We start from the raw sequence: 6,000 nt of genomic DNA, 5'->3' as shown, positions 1-6,000 counted from the left end.
AAAGTGAGGTCACCTCCAGCATCCTTTCCAAAGGCCCAGGCTTATCTTCTCCTCTTGAATGTCACCACACAGGCTCTCTCTGGGCTCAAACAAGTTCCTGGTCCTAATGAAGCAGAGAACTGCAAAATCCAGAAGACCCTGGAGAAATACCATTAGTGAGCAATTCATGGCAACTGGGAATTTCAGGCAGGAAAATGGTTATGGTTAATTGACCTTGTGGATATTAAAATGGGTTTTAGGATTTGGGACTTCCCTATCTGAACTTCCCCACTGACCCCATCCTACAGTGCATGTGCATAAGACATGCTGTGAGAAGTGGTTTCTATTCACTGGAGTGCATTTCCCCTCCACAGGATTTTTCAGTTAATGTTGGACTAAGCATGGATGTTTGGACTTAGGTAAGTGTGACATATTTGGCTTCATTTGTAGTGTTAACTTTGGAATGCAAAGGGTAGCGTATCAAAATATAAAATAAACATCTTCAAGGTGTTTTTGTGGATTCTTTCATACTGCAAAAGAAAAACCATTTGCCTTCTGGGGAATTGAACTAAATTCTAATCTACTCTTTAAGACTAGAATGCTGAAAACAAAAATATGAAGGAAATTAAAACCTCTTATTATTACATTGATTCGTAAAAACGTTGTTACTGGCAATTGATTGGGACTTGAAGCCTTCTTCCAGAAAAAAAAGACTTGACTGTCAGACCTGTATTAGGTTCCAAACCTCAATGCCATGCATTTGTACTATTAAAAATTGTTTCAATGACAAAAAAAGAAAAAAATAAATTAAAAAACCTCTTCAGAATTTACTGAAAGTAAAAGAGGTATTCATACATAAATATAGAAATATTAATCAGTATATTTTGTTGGGCTTTTCCATTCCAAATGTCACTCTATTGATAGACTGTTGCAATAATCTTCAAATGGAGTCTCTGTCTTTCTTCATCCAAACTGTTTTTTCAACAAACAAAGCTGTGTGTAGCTCTGAGCTGTAATGGAAAATTCAAAATTGTAGAAAGCAAGACTTTGATGTTTGAAAACTCTTTTTTCTTTAAAGGACAAACATTCATATGCACACACACACACAGACAAACACACACAAATTTAGGATAATATGTAAAAGGACTGTGGATATGAAGAAAAATGATCAATTAATCAGTTAATTTTTCATGACAGGGCTAGATCAGTCTTCAAAGACAAATGAGGAGATATTTGGGCTGGTCTTAGAAAATGATCAGGAGAGAGAGAGAGAGACAGAGACAGACACACACACACACACACACACACACAGAGAGAGAGAGAGAGAGAGAGAGAGAAACTAGGGGTCTTAAACTCAAGTGCTATTTTGCAAGCACTGTTTTCAGACCTAATGAATCTATCTGTAGCATGACTCTCTCCATGTCACTTGTCGTGTCACTGTCGGCCCTAGCTCCTCACTCATTGCTTCTACAGTGAAGTTTTGACATTTTAGGTAGAACTTCAGGCCCTCCATAATTATATTTCAACTTTATTTCTGTGAGTTTCCTCTTCCATCCTCTGCTCCACTGCAGAATATTTCCCAGGACATTGCTTCCACGGCTGCAGGCTTTCCCAGTCCTCCTTCTTCCACACTTCTCATCCCCACTGCCACTGCCAACATTTCAAAGCCCAGGTTGGCATCACCTCCTTCAGAAAGTCTCCTTTTTTTCAGCTAGAGGTATTCTTCACGTTTCCAAATCCCCAAAGCACTTCACCTATACCTCTGTCATGAGGTGTGATGGATTGCATTATATTTCCAAATATTTGCTGCTCTCCCCACGTGCCAATCCTGGTAGCCCCTCTCTGGTGCCCCACTGATATCAGACATGGCCAGTGACCTCCTGTGGCTGTGAAATGGAATGTGAGAAGAAGTGATGTGGGTCACTTGTGTGCAAGAGCTTTCTGTGCCGCTCCATGCGGTGCTGCTGCCTTGAGGACGAAGTGTCTCAGAAAGGGCTGTTTCTTCTCTCTGAGTCCAGAAATGATGGCAATGGGGAACTCACCCATGATGGACTATTACTGCAGAAGAATTGTTGAAAGTCACTGAGAACTTGTGGTTGTGTTATCAAAGCATAGTCTATTGTAAGAGGATGTATACAGCAGGTCTCATAGTCTACCTTAAATGATCAACCTTTGCACATGTGTCTTGTCTCCCAAGTAGGATATTAACTTCCTATAGAATCTATGTGGGATTCATCACTGAATTTATCACTCCCATCACAGGGTCTGGCATTCAGTAGCTGCTTACCAAATACTTATTGACTCATATAATAAATGAGTGTGTGGTTTCAGGAAGTGTGTGTGGGCATGCACTGGTGTGAGTATGCAAGGTGGGGGCAGGCAGTGATAAAGGGTGAACCACTTATTTTCTAGCCTTAGCTAGGTCAGACTTTTTTCTTAATGGTTCTCTACTCTGCTGCGGTACATTACGAATCAGCTAGTTGGAAATTTATTTTTAATTTAGAGATTAGGTTTGTAGTCTTCAGGATAAAGAGCAGAGGATATTATTTCAAGATGACAGGCTATGTAAGGGTATAAACAAAAAGTTAGATTAACAAAGTGGTGTATTATAATATTATGATATTCTGAATGACAAAGTAATAGATGTGGCGAGGATTCCAAGGAATAACTAATCTGCAGCTCCTTTCAAGGACACCTGGGAAGACACCAGGGGATAGATGTGCAAGAAGATTCTTTAGGCCTCCTAGGAGCAATGGTGTAGAGCGGTGCTTCTTTAATCTTCATGTCCTTACTGAAATGCTGTTTCCCTTAGGGCATATTGGTGGGGAGGCACTGACATAACACATTCCTAAGAAGTTCTCAGGTGCTCCTGCTGGCCTTTGGACCACCCTTTTAGTAGCAAAGTATTGAAGACTTTTGGATTGAGTCAGCCATAGGACACTATGGTTGATACCTGCTAGCAAAGAGAAAAGCAGGCAGTCAGTGCCTGATGGGCATGTGGGACGCAGCTCGCCCTGAGAATAGTGGGGAAAGTTTATGCTACTGAGCTTTTCTCCAAGTCAAAAGGCAGTACTTGGTGCCCAGGGGCCATCAGAGCTAAGAGGTTTAGAGCACCTAGATTAGAATCCAGAAGTCTTGGGTATCAAATTATAGCTCTTCAATCTAATGAATGTTGAACAGTTTCTTAACCTCTCTGAGCCTTCATTTTCTAATTTGTAAAGAGAGATAATATTAGAAAGTAGCCTAGATACTAGAGGGGAGTGAGTCCTTCAAAATCTCAACAGCAGGATACAGATGTTAAAAGAGGTCTCTTCCTACCATAGTTTTGACCTGGGTGTGAACACAAGAGAAATTAGATGCCAAAGTGAATGTCAGGTAGATCCCCACTTGAAAAATTTACAAAGAGATATTTTGTAAAGTGGTTGCTGATTTTTAACTCCTCTCATTGGCTTCAAATAAAGCAAAAATGGAGAACAGAGAAGAAGGGAGTATTTGAAAAAAGTTTTCTTTGGGAAGAGCTAGTGCAGTGCCATGAGTATCTCCTGCCAGAGGGTGTGAGGGGTAGGGATGGGTGTTACCCCATTCATCATGAGCCCAGTGAGAGGCTTCCATGGGGTGGCTGGAGAGCTTGAAACATGTCCCCTACATTTGAGAGACATGGAGGAGTTGTGCTTAATGATGAGAAAGCTGATGATGGTGACAGGTTGTAGACTGCCGTGATGGATCCCGCTTGTGATCCCAACACTTGTTGGGTCAAGGGGTGCTTGTTTGTTTCCCATGGAGCATGGTTCATTTCCTAAAGAGATAAAGAGACACACAGAAATAGAGAGAGAGCAAGGTCAGGCATGTGGCCATTTTGGGTGCCACCCATAAGACAGTGAAGAAATTCAACAGTAAGGAGCTGAGGCTTATCATGAGATTCCTAGGATTTACCACTTGGAATAAGGTACACCATTCAGGCTCAAGGCAACAGCACAAATGGTCTTTGGTGATAGAAACACCAGAGAACAAAGAAAGTACCTACAAGAGAAGGAGCGAGCCTTATTTATATGCCAGGCACAGGGTGCAAAGTCAGCCCTGATCAGTACTTGTCTATGAAGCCTTTCATTTTCTCTTTCTATGCCATTCTCTGACCTGATCAGAAAACACTTGGCAGGCACAGGGGCAGTGGGGAGGGAAGCGTCAGTAGGAGAAAGAAGAACCTACCACCTTCCTTAGGGCTGCAGCTCTCAAGATGAGCGAGGGGAGACCTGACATTGAATAAAGTCTAGTGTGTAGATTAAATCTTGGTGTAGACATTTTGACTTCAGAATCAAGACTTTTAAAGTTATCACTTAACATCTATTACCTGACTATTATGTAGGGTTGAGCAGGAATTTATCCATTTCCTCTAGATTTTCTAGTTTATTTGCAAAGAGGTGTTTATAGTATTCTGTGATGGTAGTTTGTATTTCTCTGGGATCAGTGGTGATATCCCCTTTATTGCATCTATTTGATTCTTCTCTCTTGTCTTCTTTATTAGTCTTGCTAGTGGTCTACATATTTTGTTGATCTTTTCAATAAAACAGCTCCTGGATTCATTAATTGTTTTGAAGGGTTTTTTGTGTGTCTGTCTCCTTCAGTTCTGCTCTGATCTTAGTTATTTCTTACCTTCTGCTAGATTTTAAATGTGTTTGCTCTTGCTTCTCCAGTTCTTTTAATTGTGATGTTAGGGTGTTGATATTAGATCTTTCCTGCTTCCTCTTGTGGGCATTTAGTGCTATAAATTTCCCTGTACACACTGCTTTAAATGTGTCCCAGAGATTCTGGTATGTTGTGTCTTTGTTCTCATTGGTTTCAAAGAACATCTTTGTTTCTGCCTTCATTTCATTATTTACCCAGTAGTCATTCAGGAACAGGTTGTTAAGTTTCCATGTAGTTGTGCAATTTTGAGTGAGTTTCTTAATCCTGAGTTCTAGATTGATTGCACTGTGGTCTCAGAGACAGTTTGTTATAATTTCTGTTATTTTACATTTGCTGAGGAGTGCTTTACTTCCAACTATATGGTCAATTTTGGAATAAGCGTGATGTGTTGCTGAGAAAAATGTATATTCTGTTGATATGGGGTGGAGAGTTCTGTAGATGTCTATTAGGTCTGCTTGGTGCAGAACTGTGTTCAAGTCCTGGATATCCTTCTTAACTTTCTGTCTCATTGGTCTGTCTAATATTGACAGTGGGGTGTTAAAGTCTCCTATTATTATTGTGTGGGAGTCTAAGTCTCTTTGTAGGTCTCTAAGGACTTGCTTTATGAATCTGGGTGCTCCTGTATTTAGGATAGTTAGCTCTTCTTGTTGAATTGATCCCTTTACCATCATGCAATGGCGTTCTTTTTCTCTTTTGATCTTTGTTGGTTTAAAGTCTGTTTTATCAGAGACTAGGATTGCAACCCCTGCTTTTTTTTTTTTTTTTTTTCATTTGCTTGGTAGATCTTCCTCCATCCCTTTATTCTGAGCCTATGTGTGTCTCTGCACATGAGATGGGTTTCCTGAATACAGCACTGATGGGTCTTGACTCTTTATCCAATTTGCCAGTCTATATCTTTTAATTGGAGCATTTAGCCCATTCACATTTAAGGTTAGTATGTTGTGCGCGAGTCTGATCTGGTCATTATGATGTTAGCTGGTTATTTTGCCCATTAGTTGATGCTGTTTCTTCCTAGCATCGATGGTCTTTACAATTTGGCATGTTTTTGCAGCGGCTGGTACCAGTTGTTCCTTTCCATGTTTAGTGGTTCCTTCAGGAGCTCTTGTAGGGCAGGCCTGGTGGTGACAAAATCTCTCAGCATTTGCTTGTTGGTAAAGGATTTTATTTCTTCTTCACTTATGAAGCTTAGTTTGGCTGGATATGAAATTCCAGGTTGAAATTTCTTTTCTTTGAGAATGTTGAATATTGGCCCCCATTCTCTTCTGGCTTGTAGAGTTTCTGCTGAGAGATCCACTGTTAGTCTGATGGGTTTCCCTTTGTGGGTAACCTGACCTTTCT

The 6,000-nt window shown here is 40.5% G+C and overlaps 1 long non-coding RNA gene across 4 annotated transcripts in view; it reads right to left on the bottom strand.

Moving 5' to 3' along the window:
• Window positions 1-786: 786 nt before the first annotated feature.
• The window catches only part of LOC110742822, a 22,332-nt gene continuing 17,118 nt past the window's right edge, over window positions 787-6,000 (bottom strand). For 3 of the 4 annotated variants that reach the window (XR_002520958.2, XR_004183269.1, XR_002520959.2), the window contains exon 2: window positions 787-3,775. This is a non-coding gene — a long non-coding RNA (uncharacterized LOC110742822). The remainder of the gene's footprint in view (window positions 3,776-6,000) is intronic. The other variant, XR_004183268.1, reaches the window with a different exon arrangement.

Source organism: Papio anubis, chromosome 4, assembly GCF_008728515.1.
Source record: "Papio anubis isolate 15944 chromosome 4, Panubis1.0, whole genome shotgun sequence".
Taxonomy (NCBI): Eukaryota; Metazoa; Chordata; class Mammalia; order Primates; family Cercopithecidae; genus Papio; species Papio anubis.
This window is presented reverse-complemented; position numbering and strand designations above follow the sequence as displayed.